The 24,234-nt window shown below is 40.6% G+C and overlaps 1 protein-coding gene across 1 annotated transcript in view; it reads right to left on the minus strand.

Annotated features, from left to right (window-relative positions):
• The window catches only part of LOC307198120 (interferon-activable protein 203-like), a 68,152-nt gene extending 44,137 nt beyond the window's left edge, over positions 1-24,015 (minus strand). The window contains exons 1-2 of the mRNA XM_079944791.1: positions 23,993-24,015; positions 3,509-3,588 (exon numbers count right to left, since the gene is read on the minus strand). The gene's annotated coding sequence lies outside the window, so the exon portion shown is untranslated. The remainder of the gene's footprint in view (positions 1-3,508; positions 3,589-23,992) is intronic.
• Positions 24,016-24,234: the final 219 nt, after the last annotated feature.

Below are 24,234 nucleotides of genomic sequence, written 5' to 3' on the forward strand. Positions count from 1 at the left end.
AAAATAGATAACCAGAAAGGATCTACTGTACAGCATAGGGAATTCTGCTCAATAGTTTGTGATAACCTATAAGGGAAAAGGATCTAAAAAAGAATATATATATATATATATATGTGTGTGTGTGTGTATATACATGTACATATATATATATCTGAATCACTGTGCTGTACACCTGAAACTAACACAACATTGTAATTCAACTATACTTCAATTAATAAATAATAAAAAAATGTTAAAAGATTAAATTAAAACATAAGGGGCTCTACTAGATGCTGATTAAAGTATCAGAATCTTTCCACTTGCTTATCCTAAGGATCTATTAATTTTACACAAACTTTCAAACACAACCTACATTAAGATATAATAGTATTTTATAAATAGAATTAACTACTTCCAGCTAAGAGAATTGGGGAAGTTTCCATTAGGGAAAAAGGGCATTTGGGCTGGTCCTATCAGAAAGAATCAGATTTCAATAAGTGGAAATACAAAAAATAAAATCCCAGGTCAGCAGAATGGAATAGTCCATTTCTAGGACTGTCCATGTAGAGTCAACAAGTCATCTATTCCCTGGGGTCCCTGATTGCCTCTGGCACAGAGAGTTAACCTTTATCACTAGCCTTTAAGCGGTAGGGCCTTCCATAGGTTATCTCATGTAACCTCACAACACACTATGTGTAAATACATTAACCACACCTCATCGATGAGGGAACTAAAACTGAAAGGCGTTAAGGCTTTTGTTCAAGGGTACCCAGCTAGTCAGTGCTGGAGACAGAATTTAAACTCAGTTATTTTCTGTTAAATGCCCATTTCCTTTCTATCACTCTGCCCTGCCTTATGGAATATCTGCACATAATTTATAGACTTGACACACCAATATACAGAAAGCGTTTTTTTAGGAGTACAGACAGATCAAATAAAGAAACCCTAGAGGGGCAGGCTCTGCACTCACCCATAACCACCGTTTCTAAGTCTTTCTCACCACATCCTTCCCCTCAGCTCTCACACAGCTCAACATACAGATAAATGTTCTACCAGAGAGGAAGCAACAACCTCAGACTGTTCAAGATTCTTACTGCAAATTATACAATCGACTATGGCTAGTTGTACTTTCTTTTTCAATTTGTTGTACAATGTGATGATTTAATGAATTGGAGGGGCTTTATTAAAGGATAGTAACCTCTCAGATCATTGGGAAGGCTGAAGGAGCAAAATCAAGTCTAAACTCATGCAAACAAAAAATGCCACATGCTTTGCACACCTCCTTACCCCGCCCATATTCACACACTCCAAGCCAGGCAGCAAAACTGCTCTGAATGAGCAAGCTCAGTGCTTCTGCCACTGCACACAAGATGTCAAGACCTGACTTCACCTTATTCACGAAATCTGCAGTACGAATGCCACTTCCATATCAGGAAGTTGACCGTTAGGTTGCTGCATTCGCCTAAAACCCACACATCTTTGAAAACAGCTGTATCAGCAAGAGGGAAGCCCCATGTGCATCCTGGTTCTCCTGCTGAGGACTTCCAAATCAAGCCTCCCTTGGAAGCAGGTGACAGGGCAAACCTATGCCACATGTATCCAACTGGGCTGCAAGAGAACTTGAGAGTCTGAATTCTGAGTTGGGAGGTGGGAATTGTTACATGTGAATTATTTAAAAGATGTTGGGCAGCCATGAATATGACATGTCTGCTGTAAACCCATTCAAAAGACATAGGAGTCATTCATCACTCACGGATTTCTGGCTCAAGAGCATAGGTGAATGATGGGGTGAATGACGGGGGAGTCATTACAGAGAATAAGAGCACTGGAGGTGGGGTACATCAGGACAGGTGAAGAGACGTGGCTTGAGTGCTAGAAGTGTTGAATTTGAGGTTCCTGTGAGATGTAAATGGAGATTTAATTGCACATATGACCCTGGAGCTTAGATGAAAGGTCAGAACTCCAGATAATAAGATGGACAGCATCAGAATACAGACGGCAATCGATGCTGTAGAACAGGATGAGATCGTCATGCTGAGTGAAGACAGTGTGGGCCTTGGAGCCACAGAGAGCTCAGACAGGAAGTGGCTGGGCGGAAGAGGAAGAGTCAGCAAGGGAGACTTACAAAGAAAGGCCAGAGCAGGATGGAAAAGAAGCAACAGCTGGCGCGGTTCTGGAAGGCAAGACAGAGAGTGTTTCAAGAAGGGTGGGGTTCAGACCCAGCAAACCCTTCTAGAAACAGTCATTAGGTAATTAGTCATTTCCTCCATTTACCCCTCATTCCATAATTTTAGTCTGGTTTCCCCTGTTTACGTTGAGTCACAATGACCTGAAACAGACAGTAGGTAAAAATGTAACACAAGCGAGGCAGTAATAAAAGCCTGAGAGTCGATCCTAAGGCTTTTCCAGCTTCTAAATCATATTCTCAGGGCCTCCTTCTCTTCCTACCTTGTGAACACGGGCCCTTTGTTCGTGGTGTGTGGTCATCTTTCTGTTCTCTTCCTGGTCATCTTATCCATAATGCTCTGTGGCCAGGCCTTTCCCCACATCTCTCTGTCCCGATAGACTAAGCTCAGGCTACCCTGACCATACCTGCCCTCCATTTCACCCTCGTCCTTCATTTGGTTAATTCCTATTCACCTCCAGATCTCTCTTTATATTTCACTTTCTCCAAAATTATTTTCAAGTCCTCCCAGCCTAAATTTGGGTTAAGTACTCCAACTGTCCATCCCCATAAAACCCAGGACTTCCCATATATCGACATTGTGCGAAGAAGTGCCCGGGCTCTGGCTCTGCACGAAGTTAGAATTCCCGCTCCACCGCCTGTGTGAGCTTGGGAACGTCTCTTACCCCACTGGAGACCGACAGTGCCTAATCCATGCCGGTGCTGTGAAAATTTAAAAAGTTCAAGTACTTAAGGCACTAAGCATAGTCATTGAAAGACAGAAAGCACTGGGCAAACACTGTGCATTATTATTAATATCATCCGCATTATCACTCTCATCATATTGTTTAAGGCCTAATATCTGCCTTCTTCCCTGAGATATAAACTCTGTAGGGGTAGAAACTGCATCTGTCTTGTTTAAAAACAAAAGAAAAAAAAATCAACACTGGGACTGGAATCGAGTAAGACTTCAATGCACATTCATTAAGTATGGGATTCTCAGGCACTTGTGTAAAAAATAATTCCAAACCCAAAGGGCCCAGATCCTCCACAAACCTGCCACCCTAAAAGTCATTTCTATCCAAATGTATAATGAAAAACTCACACTCCACATATCCTAAATCAGTGATAATCTTGGGCCCCTAAGTACCATCTCTTTCTGATTCTGCTTTTACTGTTAATGGAACCACAATCCTCCCAGTGACCTAGGCTCCAAACCTCATAGTCATCTCCAATTCTTCCCTCTTCCTTGACGCCTACATCTAGTCAATTTCATAAATACTGACAATATTAGGGACAAGGCTGATTCAGGGGTGATGGTAGTCAGGTGAGGTTGTGATAAAAAAATAAAAATGATCACCATACCTGATAGTAAGTTAACCTTTCAATATCTATGGGAAGCCTGCCTGAAGGAACCGTCCTCGTGCTGAACTGCTGAAGGGCACCTGAAGACAAAAACAGGGGGATCAGGATGGTGATTTTGGTATTTATATTCCAACATTTATATTAATCATTTATTAATGAATTTTTAATGGTAATAACCTGTCAAACCATTTGTGTGTTATGAAAAGCAACTGCAGGCTTTCTCTTCATTCTCAAGAGTCTGTTTTTGAATTTAATAGTGACATGCAGCACAGTTGGGTACATTTCTTCAGTGCTAAGTGGTCCTTTGATCCCTGAGGTTTCCTGCATAATCGGAAATGTTCCAATTTACTCTTGTCCCTTTCCTACTTCTCATTTACCACAGTGGATGATGGAAAATTACAAAATGATAGAAAAAGTTAATGCAACTGGTGATAAGCCAGGAGAGTGACCCTAATTGGGACATCAAGTAGGCAGGAAGAAGGGGAGGTGGGATAGAAAAAGCATAGGGTTACTTGGACATTATCAGGCATAGCTGAGGTTCTGGGGTGATTGAATTGGCTCTGGAAAATGGGATGATGTGTGTATATGTGGGACATAAAAGTTGTGTCTCTGACACCTGGATCCTACATCTTCCTGGCCATGTGGCCATTGTACATGCCTTAGAATCATGGGATGAAGATACACCAGGTACTAGGAGCCTCATGAGTCAGTTGGGCCTGATGTTTATTGTTTCATAATGTCAAGGAAACAACCTAAAGTTTCACACTGGTTTTCCCAATTATAACCCCAAACATATGCTTCCAAAAAGGCAACGATGTCCCTCCACCAAGCCCCAACCTCAATGAAACTATAGTGTCCAAATATCAGCCGCAGCTTTTTTCCCCGACGTATTGTTGGTTAAAAGTAGCTATTTTTAAGCTTATCTCCATTCTCACACTTGATCTTAGTCCATCATCCAACTCACTACATCTTCCTTCCTTTGCCTTTTCTTGAAACATAACACAGTATCCTGGCTAAGGATTGTCATACGTATGAGAAGGACAAGGTTTTCATAGAAACTCCTGGCCTGGGTGATGGGCTATCTCTGAGCCACTGACCGACCTGGGTACATACAAGTATTGTTTAAATTAATAATCCTAACTGTGCAAAGTAAGCATGACTATTACCCCCACTTTATAGATGAGAAAATAGAGGATTAGAGGTGTTTTGTGACCGGCCCCAAATCATACAACTAATGAGTAGCAGTAATAGGGTTTGAACTTCAGCCTTGTGAAGCCAGAGCCAAAGCTCTTAAAGATTATAAAACACTGCCCCTTCGTGGCAATATGAAGAAGTACAGCTCAGTGACCAGCAGGATAAAAACCACGTGGCTCAACAGGAGGTAAATATATAGCATATGTCTTGCTTAAAGATGTAGCAATTTGGGGTTGTTTGTACAGCTCCACTACATGCAGGCATCCTTACTGAGTCTTGTTATCTGGCTCTTCCTTAAGAAGTTCTTTTCCTAGTTCTATTCTTTTACTCTCAGCGTAGCTGAATGCAAAACAAAACACAAGGCCCTCTGCTTAGTTCTTTAAATTATGTGCCAGCCTGGACCAAAAAAGACTACTCAGGGGCATTTTCCTGGGTGCCAGAATCACAATATCACAATAACAGAACTGGAGGCTGGAAAACACCACCCAGATCCCCAAACCCCACAAGGAAAGCATTTATTCCTCCAGGAGTATTGGCTGCTGACAGCTGAGTTTGTCTCCTGGGATTGCTCAAGGCTGAAGGAAGCTGCCTTGCCTAAGGTTACACTCTCGTATGGACAGGTTCAAAGTTCCAGCCCTCCTGCCTCAGTGAGAGACCACTAGAAGCCATCCCAACTCTAAAGTAACAGAGGGATTGGCTGCATCCCCGTTACAATTGCACCGCGGTTCAACTTCTTCCTCTGCCCAAGCTGCTTCCCTCTCTCCTTTCAAGTGTTTCCAAGAGCATCCTCTAATAAGCCTCCCACAGGCAAATCTTGGAGTCTGTTTCTCAGACAACCAACCTAAGATAATACTCAACTCTTAACTTGAATCATACTCACAAATACTGTCACTTTAAATAAGGTGCAGGAGTGCAGGGTAAAGATATATAACAGAAAAGCACATGGATGTAAAGTTCAGAAACATACCAGAAGGTAAAAGTCATATATGAATTGGGGATCAATCAATCAGTCCTCATATGCTGCTCGAGTATGTGACCACTTCACATTTCATAACTTTGTAATCGCCATCATGCCACTTAAATTCCTTGCCCTTCAGTTTTTTAATCTCTAAATAAAAGGATGTAATTAAATGTTTTCTATGGTCACTTCAGACCAAGTCCAAAAATTTACCTTAAAACTTCACCTTAAAACTTCATAGTGAAAACTCTTACAATCTTTCCTACAAGGTTGTGTTTGAAGGTTATTTGTTTGTTTTCGTTTTGACCTTGAGCTGTTCATCTACTGTTTTGATATGGTGATTAGGGATACAGGTCTTTTCCATCAGTATCAGCATCAAACATATGCAAGGCATGGTTCAACTCTAGGAAACCTTGGGACAGTAATTGTTGATTCCTCTTTGGGGTAAAGTTCTCTTTTAAGTTGATGCTAAAATTTTTCACTAGGAAGAAACTCACTCTAATTATCCACATTAGCATGAAGTGTCTCATTCTCAAAGACTCAAGCTCAAATCCCTCCTGGAATCCCTCTTATTCAGTAACTTCCTATTGACCTTCTTTCCCTCTTAGTTTCTTCTTTGAATGGAGACATGGGAATAAAGGTATAGACTGTCATCAGGAAAGATGAATGACTGTTACATGAGAAAACTCAATCCCAATGTTAAACTTATAAAACTTAGTTTGCGTGGTCCTAAGGAAATGTTGAACTTAGGAAGACAGTACAAAATAATTAATACAAGATAAAGTAACTTAAATAGCAGAGCTAGAGAAAAGAATGATGGGATAGAGGTTAAAGTTTCTATATTCAGACATTCTTGATCTCACAGGTGTAGAGGACAGAAAAGTTTTTCTTCAATCAAATTAATATCACGTGTTGTTATGACCCCTGAAAAAACCAGGGCAGAATCCGTCCACAGTGACACTTTTGTCATGGTATGACTTGGCAGGTTCTGTCTTCCCTTTTTTATATTATAGGCTGGGTCCCTTTTCATTATTCCCATCAAGGAAGAAGAGGAAGAACTGTGAGCCTTAAAGATTCACAAGTTACAAGACCGTCCTATATGCCTGAGGGTAGACACCATGAATAAAATTATATACTTATAAAACACAATCGTTACATCACTAATCATTAGAGAAATGCAAATCAAAACTACAGTGAGGTATCACCTCCCACCAGTCAGAATGGCCATCATCAAAAAATCTACAAACAATAAATACTGGAGAGGGTGTGGAGAAAAGGGAACCCTCTTGCACTGTTGGTGGGAATGTAAATTGATACAGCCACTATGGAGAACAGTATGGAGGTTCCTTAAAAAGCTAAAACTAGAACTACCATACGACCCAGCAATCCCACTACTGGGCATATACCCTGAGAAAACCTAATTCAAAAACAGTCATGTACCACAATGTTCATTGCAGCTCTGTTTACAATAGCCAGGTCATGGAAGCAACCTAAGTGTCCATCGACAGATGAATGGATAAAGAAGATGTGGCACGTATATACAATGGAATATTACTCAGCCATAAAAAGAAACAAAATTGAGTTATTTGTAGTGAGGTGGATGGACCTAGAGTCTATCATACAGACTGAAGTAGGTCAGAAAGAGAAAAACAAATACCGTATGCTAACACATATATAGGAATCTAAAAAAAAAGGTTCTGAAGAACCTAGGGGCAGGACAGGAATAAAGACGCAGATGTAGAGAATGGACTTGAGGGGACATGGGGAGGGGGACGGATAAGCTGGGACGAACTGAGAGAGTGGCAAGGACATATATACACTACCAAATGTAAAATAGATAGCTAGTGGGAAGCAGTGGCATAGCACAGGGAGATCAGCTCGGTGCTTTGTGACCACTTAGAGGGGTGGGATAGGGAGGGTGGGAGGGAGATGCAAGAGGGAGGAGATATGGGGATATATGTATATGTATAGCTGATTCACTTTATTATACAGCAGAAACTAACACACCATTGTAAAGCAATTATACTCCAATAAAGATGTTAAAAAAAAAGAAAGAACAACAATAAAGACACAATCTTAGATGGAAAAAACAAAACAAAACACAATCATTACATATATCCTCATTATCTCTGTTTTGGGAGCAATCTGGATGGCACGAACCAAAGCAGACAGTTTAAGGTTTTCCTCTCCGGATGCCCCTTTATTTGGAAAATAACTTAGGAGGCTGAAGTATAAGAGAGGCACCAATAAATGATAAGCAAGTGTGTGTATATCAGTGTGTGTGTTTGTATGTTCATCAAATGCCAGTAATTGCCAAAGCGAAACTGGCTTTGTCCCTCTCCGTTGAAAAGGTCCCCTTTAAGAGGTGACCATTTAAACTGGTGTCACCTCTAGAAGTGTTCTGTCATGGAGGGGCTTCAAGGACACATAGAATAAAAAACGAATGGCATCCCTGAAGTTATGCAATGTAAGAGGAAGCAATGAGGGTGATTTGTCCACAGACACATACCCTAAAAATAGCTCTATTTCTTTCATTCAAATTAAGGAAGGAAATGACTAAAAAGTGAAATCCTTAGGTCAGTCTGGATCTTATAGTGAATTAAAGATTCTTCACAAAAGAGAGCAAAGAATTATCATCTAGCAATCCACCTCCTCGTATTTACCTTAAGAAATAAAAATGTGATCTCAGATTTAAAGAGATGGCTATTCATCCTAATGCAATTTTAACAGTAAAATACGAAAATATTTTCTGAACAAAAGTAAGAATGGTATTGAAGAATATGACGCAGGAAATGGTTCACCATGTTGCGTTATCTGAAAACAGTAAGTTACCACATAATATATACGATAAGTCCCAAATTTCATGAATATGTGTTCAGCTGGAGTTTGTGATGGCATATAACAGTTTTAGCCCTAATTAGGCAGAGCATAAGTTAAACCCCACCAAACATGCCCCACAATTATACAGATTAGAGACTGGCTCCCATTCTCTGCTCACCTTACGTTATCAGACTGAAGCAGTGCGAAGCTCTAATCTTCTGGGGGAGGGGTAAAACATAGTGAAGCTGGAGGAGGGGTGGGAACACTGCCCCATGCAGGCAGCTGAGAGGGGGAGAGTGTATCCTCATGTCCCTGTATTCTCCAGGCCCAACCACAACCTAAGGATAGGATCAATCACAGTGTCTGTGCTCAGAGTGAGACACTAGAGTGTGAAGAGGATAGGTTCCTTGCCTGACGTTACAAAGGTATAAGTAGAGGGTAAGAATTTGATCCCAGGTAATTATTCTCTAGAGCCTAAAATTTTAAGCAAATACCAATCTGCTTCTGCATAAATAAATTACTGGAAAGACATTAACACACACTCACACACACACACACACACACACAGACACACACACACATCCACACACACAGCTCCATGACATTTACAAATGGAAGGGAGCATTAGTGATGGCATATATAATTCTACAAGGTCTAGCATATTATTTCAATTTACCTCCCTGGCTATACAATATTAAAAGGCATCTGAATTTCCTGAGGGTCAGTGGAGGGATGTAGCCAGACACATTAGATTATGCAGTGGCGGTGGGGGGGAGTTGGGGAATGCATTTAATATTTGCTACAGATTTCCTAGAAAAAATAAGTTGGTGATATTGATTAGTGGATTTGTAGCTGCTCTAAAAGGTACATCTCTAGAGTTTTTTTTTTTTTTTTTTTTTTTTTGCGGTACGCGGGCCCCTCACTGTTGTAGCCTCTCCCGTTGCGGAGCACAGGCTCCGGACGCGCAGGTCCAGCGGCCATGGCTCATGGGCCCAGCCGCTCCGCAGCATGTGGGATCTTCTCGGACCGGGGCACGAACCCGTGTCCCCTGCATCAGCAGGCGGACTCTCAACCACTGCGCCACCAGGGAAGCCCTAGAGTTTTGATTTGTGAATAGAATTCAGCTTGGAAGAACAATCTGGAGAGGCATGCCACAGGATTCTGTTCCGATGGAGCTTTTTCATCATTCACTCAGAAGCAGGCACCAGATTTGCTGAAAACACAAAGATTCAAGGGAAAGCTTATATGTATTGGTAAACACAATAGATATCTCAAATAGCCTAAAAGGACCAGAAAAATATGCACACTAAATTTGCAAAGTCAACTTTCATAAAGTTAAGTTTTGGAATATAGAAAGAAAACATCAAATGTATAATTGATAGGAAAGAACTATATTAATAGTCATTCTCATAGTTCCATATGAAATGAAAAAACATTACACATAAATCAGCGTCAAGTGGATCGAAAACTTAACTGAGAAAGAAAATACCATAACACTTTTAGAAGAGCACATATAACAATAAATTCATGACAGAGGAGTTGTAAAGGGTACAGAATGAAAATCATGAAGGAAAAGTTGATCAGATAAATTGTATTAAAATTGGGACCTTCTGTTGACGAAAACATCAGAGAAAGTGGAAAAACAATCTAAAAATTGGGAGAAGATATGTGAAGGTCCATACAACTGACAGAGGTTTAGTATCCAGAATATAGAGAGAAGTCCCATAAATCTATAAGAAAAAGACAAACAACCCAATAGATACATGAGCAGAAGATTAGAGCAGCACTTTACATGTGAAGAAACACAACTGGCAAACTAATATGTGAAAAGGCGCTTAAACTCATCAATGGTAACCAGGGAAATGAAAATTTAAACCACAGTGAGATGCCACTTAACCACCACCAGAAAAGCAAGTATTAAAATTTGACAAACCAAACATTGGTGAGGACATGGATAAATGGAAATTAGTCTTTTATTAATTTTTAATTTTTTTTTAATTTTTTTGCCATGCTGCGCAGCATGTGGGCTCTTAGCCCCCGACCAGGGATCAAACCCATGCCCCCTTCATTGGAAGCATGAGTCTTAACCACTGGGCCGCCAGGAAAGTCCCCCGGAAAGTAGTCTTATCCACTGCAGAAGTATAAGGAAGTATAAATTGTTTGGATCATAATGTGGCATTATCAAGTAATTTTGAAGATACACATCTCCTATGATACAGCAGTCCCCATGCTAGAAAAACTTCTTAGCAGCCCTGTTTGTTAAAGCAAAAAGAAATAAAGAAATAAAAAGTGACCAACCAGGGGCTTCCCTGGTGGCTCAGTGGCTAAGAATCTGCCTGCCAATTCAGGGGACACAGGTTCGAGCCCTGGTCCAGGAAGATCCCACATGCCGTGGAGCAACTAAGCCCATGCGCCACAGCTACTGAGCCTGTGCTCTAGAGCCCGCGAGCCACAACTACTGAGCCCATGTGCCACAACTACTGAAGCCCATGTGCCTAGAGCCCGTGTTCTGCAACAAGAGAAGCCACTGCAATGAGAAGTCCGTGTACCACAATGAAGAGTAGCCCCTGCTCACTGCAACGAGAGTAAGTCCGCGTGCAGCAACGAAGACCCAATGCAGCCAAAAATAAATAAGTAAATTTATTTTAAAAAATAATAAAGTGACCAACAATAAAATGGACAAATAAATTGTGGTATATTCATGTAGTGGAAAATTACACGACTGCAAAAGTGAACTACAGTTAAAACAACAACGTGAATGAATCTTAGCAAGTTGCAGAATATACATGATTTCATGTATTTAAGGTATAAAATGTACAAATTAAACAATATATTGTTTACTGATACAAAACTTAAAAGAAAAGCAAAGGGATAAAACCTCCAAATTCAGAAAAGTAGTTACTTTAGGGGAGTGGGAAGTGAATGGGACTGGAGAGGCACATGGGGCTTTGGAGCTAATGATCATATTCTATTTCATAAATTAATTGGGTGGTGGGTACACAGGTATTTGTTGTGCTTTTATACGTCTGCATCTTAAACATGTGCTTATAAATATTATTTTGTATATCTATGCAGTACTTAACAATTTTAAGACATCAAATATTCTCAGTGAGGTTTTTTTTTTTCTTTTTTTAGTATGGGTAACTCGGCATACCATGAAACTCTTTTACAATTATTTATGATGGTTTACATTTTTAAAATAACTTTTCCAAAATTGAGGATTTTGTTCTACCTTTTCATTTTGTGTGTCTAATGTATTTTCAGTGTTATTCTCGTTCTAGCCTGCTTGTGCTAGCAAAAAAGGTAAAACAACCTGACTATCAAAAAATATATATTTTACTATTTCTTTCATTAAGCTCGGGTTTTTTTTCTTTTTGTTGCTGTGACAGAACAATTTAAATCATTACTGAAAATCAGAAAATATAGCCAAACAATAGTAGACAAGAAAAACAATACTCATAACCCCGTAGAGGCAAGCACTCCTGACACTTCTGGGAAAATCCTTTCAGATCAATTTCCTTGCTGGCTATGAGCTAATAAAAAAATGGAAAGAGTAGTATTTTGTTATACATGTTTTATAATCAACCATCATTTAGTCAATCTATATCAGAGAGCGGAAAACTCTGAATCTGCCCTCTCTCTTTTCCTCTGTATCCTAAGGGATTTATAAAATAATTCAATCCTTCCCTCAAGGCAGGAAAAAACAAAGAGGTTGGATGGAAAATGTCAACTCCGATCAGTTGGTGGCGGTTGCGTGAGCTCTGTTTTGAGACACTTTCTAAGAATGCAGCTGAGCAGTGAACTCTGTCTGTGCCAAGAACTTGGGAAGAGAGAGGGACGAAGCACCCATGCCCAGAGTCTGCCATCGCAGCCTACAGGGCTTCTTTGTTTACATGACAGCTTCCTTGTGATCTCTATTTTCCCAGCTAAGTTCTCTAGAATACTCTCTACTATATTCTGCACCTTTCTTTGTCTTCCTCCTTTACAGCCTATGTTGAAAGGTACCTAGTTTACTCTGTCTAATATCGAAAGTGTATGTAACTTGAGATCTTTAAGGTACCACGCTTGCTTTGAAGTGGAAAGCGCTACACTTAAAATATCATAACGGATGCCTGGAAATCTATAATGGCTAGAAGCATTTAAAATTTAAATAACTTAATTGGCATATCGTACATTGTATACTACCAAGAATTCCCTATGAAGGAGGTAGGAACACTGAAAAGGAAAACATTACAGCTTCAATTTGTACTTTATAATGATGATCATAGGTGTTCATTTTCAAGTCAAAGCTATTATGATGATAGGAGGGGACTAAATTGAGAAGAATTTGCAGAGCATATGGAATTGGACTAGCATCCCATTTATTAAATCTCAATAAAATTGAGCCCTCATAGCACACCAGCCCACTTTTATAAAATCTCCTCCGTTACAATAAACCAGATTGTAAAGTGTCTTGGTAGAGTAGGTCTGGGCTCTAAGAAGGCTCTTCTACCAAAGGAAAGAGGGCTGGTTCCTGATACAACATAAGCTTTCTTTTGAAACTAATGTACAACTGTGATGATATCCACCCACAGTGTTACTACTCGCTGAAAAGGTCCTCCTTTAACTAGTTTTTAACTTTAGTGCCCACCCACACCTTCTCATTTGAGATTTAAGAGAGGCAACTTGGTGTAGTGGAAAGGGCAGGAACTTTAAAATTTTTTCACATCTTCATTTCTTGGTTTCTCTCATTCACTAGCCAATGACCTTGGGCATGTTACTTAGCCTCTCTGAGTCCTATCTGCCAAAGATATAATGTCCCCCTTGCAGGGATGCTGTGAAGAGAAATAGGATAATATGTCAGTATGACCTATTGCAACGGCTAATTCATGGTATGAGCTTAATCAGTGTCAGTTGTGTCATGTATATCAGGGAAATAATAATCTAGAATCTAATAAATAAACTGCCATTTATTTTTATTTCAAAAAAATTTAATGGCTTTTGATGCTACTTACCCACAGTCTCCTTTTCCAGCTCTAAGAGACATTTTAAAACTATGGCTTCCTAAGGCAACCTCTCTAAACTTTTTCTGACTTCTATGGCCTACTAGTGCCTCCTTGAAGTATGATCACAACCAGAACTGCAAGTGGTACTCTCAGGCAGACAGACCATGGTGACAGAGTGCTACTCACTGAAGCGTCGGAGCTGGAACCAGCCAAGAATGCATGTAACTCTTTGTAGGTGTTACCAGCCATGAGAGCAGAGGTATATATAAATGGGCTGCTTGAAGATTTTGTCTCCTGGAGGGGCTACAAGGGGACTGCATTGGCCTTTAGTCATACACACACACGCACACACCACCACCACCACCACCACCACCACCACCACTTCCCTTCATCCTTTAATCCCTTTCCTGCTTGTGATCTGGGTGATTTCCAAGACATTAGGTTGTTCTGGGATTGAAGCAACTCTAAGACACAGAAAATCCGAAATTGCAAGAAAGCCCTCAGGCCTCTCTTTCACCCTCCAAGAGGATGAACCCTTGAACTGCAGGATAGAGAAAAGTGAGAATTCTCCCCAAATCTTAGGCAAACCACTGTAGCTGTGTTATCTCTGAGATCTGGCATTCCTTAAAGGTCACTGTGCCAATGTTTTATATTCTTAGGTACCCACCCTGATGGAGCCTTTTACACTTTATAAAGCCCTTTCAAATACATAGTACATGTAATTTTAATAACCAAATGAGGTGAGTAACATTTCCCAAAACTCCATAAGTGAGAACACAGTGGCTTCTAATCCCAAGGTGAATTCTTTTCCACTGGCCCATGGTTACATCACCCCAGGCCTTGTGCATTCTGGTCCCCTCGCGTCCCAGGCTGCAACACAGAACTACCTTCTTCAGGAAACACTCACCACACATGCACACACAAATTTCACAGCCATAGCAAACCTGTTTAGAGTTATGAGAAGTATAGAGAGACACAAGTGATTATACAAGAGGCAACACAAGTGAAAGTGGATTTTGAACCAGAGTGCCTGGGTTCCGATCCTCCTTTCCCCAATGAACTGAGTGACACTGGGCAAGTCATTAATCCTATGCTTTAATTTTCTTATCTCTAAAGCGGAGATAATAGTAGTACTTGAGAATCCCATAAATCAATGCATAGAAAACACTTAGATTAGTGCTTGTTATGTGGCACAAACTAAGTGTTACTCACATCACTAAACTGGCAAAGCAATTCCTTAGCTCAAGGATCGCAGGCGCTACAACCACTCATAAAAGAAATACTCACTTCATCCTGAGGGAGTCTTTCATTCCCAGGAGGGGTCCCCTTCATCTTCCTGATTTTGTAGATCTTCAGACAATTTATGAAAATACATTTTTAAAAATTTCTATGACATAGTCGAGAGCTGAGACAGGAGAAGCATTTCTATCACAAATTCAGCTACCTGAAGCCTAGCCACTATTGCTAGCTTACATTTGAAGACCTTTCACACACAAAATAATAAGAACTTAATCTCTTAAAATCATCAGCACAAATATTCAACCCATTTTGAAACAGAATTTTCTCACATTCCACCTCCCTCTCACCATAGAAGGCATCAACCTCTAAGCGACACAAAATCTGTGGATTATATGCCCTTTTTATTGGATACCTGTCATATGCCAGGCCCTGTGCTGGCCCTGAAAAATACAACAGAAAACCAGACAGATACAGTCCCTCACCTCACAGAGCTTAAAATTTAGAGTTGCATGTGCTCTCCAACATGGTTACCATGAACAATGTGTGGCTATTTAAATTTAAAATTAATTAAAATCAAATAAAAGAAAAAGTGTATTTCCTCAGTCACACTAGCCACATTTTTTTTTTTTTTTGGCCATGCTGCATGGTTTGTGGGATCTTAGTTCCCTGACCAGGGATTGAACTCAGGCCCTCAGCAGTTAAGGAAAGCACAGAGTCGTAACCACTGGACTGCCAGGGAAGTCCCTAGCTACTTTTTAAATGTTCAATAGTCACGTATGCCTAGTAGCTACTGCATTGGACAGCACGGATATAGAATATTTCCAGCCTTGTGAAAAGTCCTACTGGAGGGTGCTGATGCAGAGAAAGATAAAGGTAAGTAAACAGGCAATGGGAATATGGCACAGAAAATGCTATGACAGAGAAACAGGATGCTAAGGGAAAAATCCCTAACTCAGACTTGATAGGAGACAGGGATTCTGGAACAATTCCTAGAGATAGTGACATCCAAGCTGAGGCTTGTTCATTTGTTTAACAAGCATCTGTCATGCACCAGGCACTGGGAGTAGAGGAGCATATAATATAAACAAAGGTTCTTTTTCACAGAGCCTCAGTGGAGGAAGACAATCAAGAAACAAATACACTCCCCAAATAATTTCTGTTTGTGACACACGCTATGGAGGAAAACAATGGCATAATGGGGAGAAGCTACTTCAATTTGCTGAGAAGTGAAAACCCAGTTGAGTTTGGGAATCTTAAATATATACTATTGATACTACGTATAAAATAGATAACTAATGAGAACATACTGTATAGCACAGGGAACTCTATTCAATGCTCTATGGTGACGTGAATGGAAAGGAAGTCCAAAAGGGAGGGGATATATGTATATGTATGGCTGATTCATTTTGCTGTACAGTAGAAACTAACACAACATTGTTAAGCAATTATACTCCAATAAAAATTAATTAAAAATAGATATAATGACACAAGCTTCATGTTATGTGATTTTTTTTTCACCAGTGCTCAGTAACCCCAAAGTAGGTTCATAAAAGGCAGACAGTTAGGATCTTGCAGCAGAGGATGGTTGAACAATAGAGTTAAGGATAAGGGGAAGAGTTATTGAAGTTCTGGGCCATGCAATTCAAGTTTCATAGAAAAATCAGTGAAGACAGGTGGGGCTAATAGGCACTGAGAAAATAGGTCCAAAACTGGAGATCCAGATGAAGCAGAAGGAGACAAAGGGCAGGGACAACTGGGTGATAGAACTGGAAGGATAGAGAGACATGAAGGTGTGGTCAGAAGACAAAGTGCAAATTTTATTATTCAGAGAAAAAAAGTTCCTATAGGAGTGGCGATAGGACTAGATGGATACAATGAAACAGAGGTGAAAGCTGATGTAGGTGAAATACCTAGGATCCGAAACTCTGACTCACCTCTATAATGTACAGCTCACAACCATGTTCCACAAGGTTTTCATAGACCTGTTTCGTTTTGGTTTTTTCTCCCATAGACCTACCATATCACTCTGTGTCTGATTATATTAACGACTTTTCTTTTTTCATATCACCTGCTTGAATCAAGAGCAGGGACACAACCACATCTTCCTGGTGCGCTAGGTCCTCACTGGCATGTCCTACACTGACTTGCCTTAGTAAAGGACTTCCTACAGCTCTGGGCTCCTCCCATGTTCCTTAGAAAAGCCAAAGGATCACTTAATCTTACCCTTGTGTGCCTAAAGTAGAATTCTAACCTGGCAACAGGTAAGCACAACCTTAGAAACAAGGTTAGGTTGAACTAAGGGAGACTGATTTAAGAAATGTCAAGGAGTACACTGGCTTCAAGTGATACCCCCACCAGTGTTTACATTTACACATTGGCCTTAATAATTTCCTTCTTTGGGGATATAAAACAAGAGCAGAGTGTAATTCTTACTCCCAGTCTTAGCCATTTATTTTGGCTTCTACCGTGGAAATCGTCTATGCTTCAACCAGGGACCCACACTCTGCCATCAAATTATGAACCCTTAAGACATGTCCACAATACATAAAAAGTGAATTGGTAGATAAAACCTAGTAAAAGTCAGAATGCATCACTATAGGTAAACTCTTTACAGACACATGGACTGTCCTTTCTCTACCTTATAATATCTGAGATACTCCAACTCACCCCTCCAGACCCCACTCATTTGACTCTCCATGTTCATGAAGCCTTTCCAAACCTTCCCACATCTTCCCCCCATAAAACATTCTCACCTCTGGGCCACCACTGTGTCTCTACTGAAATTTGTTTTTTAATCTGTTTCCCATTATAAACCACATATTCCTTGAAACAAAGAACAATATTTTATTCATCTTTGTTTTCCTGATCTTTATGTATTAGGTAGTGCCTAATACATAGAATATGCTTAATGAATGTTTTAGGGAGGGAAGAAGAAAAGGGAAATAGGGAGGAAGGAAAGAAGGAGTATGTGAATTAGGAAGGAGAGTGACACAGGCTACAGATAACTTGATAAAATCCTGCATGCTCCTATTACAAAAGGGGAAAGCAGGGATAAGCAGAAATGTGACTATAAGACCCTTCCTGAAGCTAAGCTTGTGTTTATGCCTAAGCTCTAGATCAGTCCAGAATGTTCCTCTACAACAATGAATCAGGAGACATGCATCCTTCTTCATACCTTCTAGCCATAGAGGAGGCAGCATGCTTAGTGAAGAGGGGGCCGAAGCCAATGACCTGGTTCTTGGCTCTGTGGCCCTGCATGAGCTCCCTAACCGGTCTGAATCTGAGTCCTATGTGTAACACCAGGCTGTTAACAACTGCTCTATGACCTATGCTCAAGTGAGATAACTGAACTGAAAATCTTCATAAAATCTAAAGGGCACTGCCCATGGATGAGATCACTGTCATTGGATCTAGCTCCACTTAGTTTCCAGACTTACTCTCCCCCCAGGCCAAAGTGTATTCCAGCTGTTGTAGGCTGTCTCATCCACATGTAGCACAGGGAGTATACTTGCTTTCATCATATGTTAGCTGGATGATATCACATATACTCACAGTTTTACCATGTCTTATTTTCCCTGTCTACTGTGCTGGGCTTATGATAATCATCAGCTTAGTGTTCATCTCAGAGAGACTGTCAGTCACTGCAGCAAAGCTTGCCCGGGTCAATCTGGAGAGAGAGTCACCAAGGTTAGAATTGGAGAAGATAAGACGAGGTAGGTTTGCTTAGTCCTCGATTCATAACTTCGTGGTTCTGGGACGGGCATAGATGAGTAAGATGGCTGGACCAATCATTTTCTCGAGTCCTGAGTTAGTGTCTACCATTGATTGAAATGCGAGAGAAGATGAACTCGCTCCTAAACCATCCTCTTTCGGTTGCCGTACAGATATTTTTCTTCTCTTGGCTGCAAAGAGGCAAGAATGCCTTCCCCGAAAATCAGACCTAAAACATGAAAAGAAATTCTAGGTGTAGCTTTCAATTCCTTACCAATCATCTCCCTTTCCCAAATTCGCCCACACCAACACCAAGAGGATGCGAAGGAGCTATTCTGGAACCCAATTAAGCAATGGGGGTTTGACATGAAATCTATTCTAGCTACTATTTCCTCCCACAGTTGGTAACAGATAGCCCTACCTCATCCTGCATTTTCTTATATATTAAGCAGAGCTAACAGAAAAAACCTACATGTTCTTTTTGTCTCATGAAGTTTCTCACCTTTCCCCAAGTAGGATATAGGATCTGCGTCATTCAGGGCATTTGAATGTCAATGTTGAATACGAAGATGAAGATTATGGGCTGAATGTCAGAAGATCTGAAAGGCTCATGAGGAGAAGATGGAAAGAAACTACCGCAGTGACAGGAGCGTTTCCCCTCTGGCAAAAAAAGGAGAGTGGTTTGGGGTATGGGTTTTGTTTTTGTTTTCAATTTGAGAGAATAATTTCTTGTTATAATAACAAAAGATTTCACTGAAACTGGAACAGTTGACAGAATATGGTTGAACTTAATTAAACCCTCAAGGGGGAATAAGAAGAGGGTCAAACAAAGTCAATGAATGGAGAAGCCCTAGACTGGTCTGGAATTAAATAAGCTAGTAAGATTGAGAGAGCTCTATGAAGTACAGAGTATTGTGCCAATGTCAATTCCTTTTTACTTTTAGAATCATTACTGCAGGATTAGCCTTTCTCTTAGATAAAACAGATAGTTGCTTCTGTGGGATTATTTCTAAGGGTCCTGAAGACCTACCTGTCTTCCAAATTGCCCCTAAACTGATTTGTAATAAGATGGTCAAATCCTATGCCACACAAAGTTCCAATACTACTTTGGGAAATAAAAATGAAACATATCTAGTTTAGGAATAAACGAATGAGTTGTAAAACCATCAGCTATTAACACCATGGCTCTTCATAGCTAGCCAATCACCCTGCAAGGTTTTGAGGACATGGGCCACAGATCATGTAAATTTTCACTTATTGTTTCTCTCATTCAACAAACATATATGGAGTGTCTATTATGTGTGAGGCATTCTGGGCTCTTTTACTACATGGTAGAACAAAAAAGACAAGGTCCCTGCCCTGGAGAAGTTCATATTCTAGCTGGGGAGAGGAGCAATACACATAATAGATATGTAAGTGAGACAGTATAAATATCAAATATATGTAAGTGAGATAGTATACTTATAAGTACAAGAAATGCCAGGACAGAATAAAGGGGGTCAGGGATGCAGGCGAAGTGAGTGATGGCAATTTTAAATTGGGTGGGCATTCTATGTCTCCTTGAGAAGGTAAAATTTAAGCAAAGACCTGAAGGAGTTGATTAGGCAGATATCTGGGGAAGAGCATTCCAGAAAGAGAAAACTCATGTGAAGGTTCTAGGGCAGTAGCACACGCATGAGTTCAAGAATCACTGAGGAGCCCAAAGTGATCACAGCAGAGCAAGAAGCAGGGAGATAATACAAGGTGAGATCAGAGAAGTATGTTGAGAGAGGGGTAGACAGATCATGTAGGGCCTTACAGGTAGAAGGGCCATATAATTTATTGTCCAGATTGCAATCCATGTAAGGATAAAGGAGGTGTTACTAATAATTACACTGGGGCAATAATCTTAAAGCAGGCAAACCTGGATGTTTGGTGGCCTTACTGATAAGCCACTGTCTGGCATCTGGCTTTTACTTTGAAGCAAATGGGAAGTCACAAGATATACACTACCAGATGTAAAATAGATAGCTAGTGGGAAGCGGCCGCAGAGCACAGGGAGATCAGCTCGGTGCTTTGTGACCACCTAGAGGGGTGGGATAGGGAGAGTGAGAGGGAGACGCAAGAGGGAGGGGATATGGGGATATATGTATAGGTGTAGCCGATTCACTTTGTTATGAAGCAGAAACTAACACACCATTGTAAAGCAATTATACTCCAATAAAGATGTTAAACATAAATAAATAAATAAATAATAAAAGGGGTGGGTGGGTGGGGGAGAAAGCAGTGTGCCCTGAGGTTGAAACTGGGAGATAATTTGTAATTTAGATGAAAAAAAGTCATCAAAAACTTAACACTTCAGGCAATTCCAACCCCAAAAGCCTCTACTTTTCCTATCAATACTGACTGTATGCCAGGTTTCCTGCAGATGTGAGTGGGAAGAATATGCTTGACACATTTGGCAAGATGACTCCTTAGAGCAGGAGGGGTGAGCCTGTAGGCCACAGCAGACATCAAAGAAGGCAATGGTACTAGTCAGTCCTTTAAAAGAGGGACAGAAGGGGACCACGGATGGGCCGAGGGAATCTTTGTTTACTCTCTCTCAGAGTATTTCACCCCTACTACCACGGTTAATCCACCCCAGACAAAGAACCACATCTTATTACATTTTAGGTCCTCTACATCCTTCCTACCCAGAGAAGTTTACAAGTCTCCCCCAGTCTAACGGCTATCACTCTTGTTGCATATTTTTACTGTGATAAAATATATATGACATAATATTTATAATTTTAACAGTTTGTAAGTCTACAATTCAGTAGCACTAAATACATTCGCAATGATGTGTAAGCATCCCCGCTGTTTATAATCAAAACATTTTCATCACCTGAACTCCTGTTGCTTTTTAATGTTTATTCTAAACCCAATGATTACCTCTCACTCAAACCTCCACAGTGATGAACACCACATGGCTGACAAATTCACATTTCTTAAGGCAAGATGTTCAGGTTCTGAGGCAGCTCAATGTTACTGAATGTTACTCAGTGTTAAATCTTCACTCTTCCTTTCTAAAATTATCCCATGTGGTCTCAATGTGTCCAGTTTACAAGCAAGCAAAGAGAGAGAAAAACACTACAAAACAGCTCCCACCTTCCCCAGCCTCCCTGATGCATAGGGAGCGCCACATGACACAGTGCTAACTCAGCAAAAGCTGTGGGGGGGATCTCACAGCAAAGCTTGTGAAGGAGTGGAAGGGGAGGCACAGACAAGCCCTTTGCCCATCCACTTCTACTGCTTTGAATAGGGCACTAACATGGAATTGGAAGAGCCATTTTGTGGCCATAAGGTAACAAGCACACCCTATGTGTGACTAAGTGGAAAAAAAGAAGTATCCTGAGTCCCAGATGGCTTTGCAAAGCTGCTACACCAGCCCTAGGTGGTTGACTACCAGACATAAAAATAAGGCTTTGAATTAAATGTCTGTTAAATCAATGTTTTTTTGTTGTTTGTTCATTTGTTCATTCAAGTCTCTGTTTCTTTCAATTGAATACAAATCAAAAAACTTCTCTGCTGTGGGATCATCGTTGCTTTAATATGGTCTGTGCCAACCAACAGCAAAGTTGTCCAAACTCTCCAATTGTGTCCTGACCATTTCTAACAGGCACTATTAAATTTTTACCAAAAAATGTATACTGACAAAGATGTTAATCACACCTCTGGACTTAAAAATGAGTAGACGAGCCACATAAATTATCTTCCTTTTAAAAAAGCCATTTCAAGAGATTTTCTTTAATAGCATAAAATATTTTCATGGATAAGGGAGCTTACAAACACACATGTACCTTTGGACAAGATTATTTCCTCACCTCCACCCCTTACTCCCACGTGAAGGTGGATGTGAGATTGGAGAAATGAATACAGGAGATGGAAGAGATGGGGAAAAGGTTGGTACAAAGAATGGACTATAACACTGTGTTTGGTTACACTCCTGTGTCTCAGCAGAACTGCCACGGGCTCCCTTCAGTCTAGCTTGCCACCAGCACCCCTGCAGACGCACCAACACGCTCAGCTGCTTTACTTCCAAACTTCTGGTCCTCAGTCAGGTTCTTCTATCTTCTCTAGAAACCTCCCTAGCCCTTTTCTTTTTTGGAAAATGTTAAAGTCTCTAGAACTGGCTAGGGACCTGAAGAGAGGCATGATTTAGGGGTGAAAAGAAAAATCATCAAAATTTCTTCATATGCAGGCTTCAAGAAAAAGACGAGACACGTGAAAGAAAAATGAGAAAATGGCATAAATAAGTACCCACTTGTTTTATTCTTCCCCTTGATACTGAGAAGAGCCCTGGGGGGCTCCTGGGCACAAAAGCCTTTTTGTGTCCCCCATTTCTCTGATTACAGGAAATAGGCTTCATTCAGCCTCCATGACCTTCCCTGAGTTCCAACGGGCAGATTCAAGAAGTTGCTAGTTAGGGAAGAGAGGGGAGGCCAGACCAGGGAGAAACAAACAGTCAAGAGAAACCATAGTGCAGCCTTGGGGCAAGGTCCTGGCTCCTCATCAAGGGATACACACAGCAACATCTTTGAGCTGTTTTGTACAGACCGAAAGCCCCACCACGTGGGAGAAATTAATGGGTAACATACGAAGGAATGCTGCCGGCAAGCAAGTAGACCCCAGACCAGTTGGAACCAGAAGGTTGATGATGCTGACTCCCACTTACCTCACCACCAACCAATCAGAAGAATGTTCACGAACTGATCACGCCCTCTTCGAACAATTGCTATAAAACTCCCCACTACCTCCTCCAGGGTGGGTCACACAGTTTTGAGGACATTAGCCTGCTATGGCCCCCTTTGCCTGGCAAAGCAATAAAGCTATTCTTTTCTACTTCACCCAAAACTCTGTCTCCGAGATTTAATTTGGTGTCAGCATACAGAGGCTGGATTCGGCTTCACCCTTGACCCACAGTTTTTCTTTAATAGGAAGTAATACTTTACCTCCTCCTCTATGATGGATTAAGGGTACATTAGAGGAAGTATAGAAACTTTATCAAAGAAATTGAAATTAATTAATTACTACCATTTTATGCCTATTAAATTAGTAAAGTTAAAAACTACAAATATATTTATGGAGACTCTGATAACTTGCAGGACATCCTAGAAAGCAATTTATTAATACATATCGAGTCAAAAAATAGTTATGACTTTGACTTAACAATTGCACTTGTGATGTATCTTGTGAAATAACTCGAAAGAAGATTCCACATCAGTTACACATAATGAAAATTTGAAGATGCTCAGTTCAGAGTTACTTAGGATAGCAAAAGAAGAAAAAGGAAACAATCCTAATGCAATAAATATTAATGACAATGTGCCAGGCTGTGTGCTAAGCAATGGAGATACAATTCAAAAAGACAAACAAACCCCATGCCCAAAGGGGGCTTATATTCTAGTGGAAGAAACAAATAAAAACATGTGTCAAGTAGTGATCACATCAACAAAAAATAAATGAAGCAAAGAAAATCATTGAGCTTCTATATGATGGAGCCAGAAATTAAACTCAGGTCATGTGAGTTATGCTCTTCTCAATGCTTTACCCACTTACCTCAAAGCAGACCCAGGAAATTCATTCAGATCTGCTGCTCTAAATTCCCCCATGGAGAACAAGAAAGGAAACCATATTAGAGAAGCTATGAAGAAGAGAGAATTTCAGGACCCCAAGGTGTTTTTCCTCGCAGGAGGGCAGGTGACTTTGTGAAGCCATGGGAGTGACCAGCTCACAGGACAGAGGCCAAGGCAGTGAGTGGGGTTTCCCTTCAGCTTCTTCCCTGATTTCTGAGTGTGGCT

The sequence above is a fragment of the Stenella coeruleoalba genome (genome assembly GCF_951394435.1).
Source record: "Stenella coeruleoalba genome assembly, chromosome: 1".
In the NCBI taxonomy this organism is placed as follows: domain Eukaryota; kingdom Metazoa; phylum Chordata; class Mammalia; order Artiodactyla; family Delphinidae; genus Stenella; species Stenella coeruleoalba.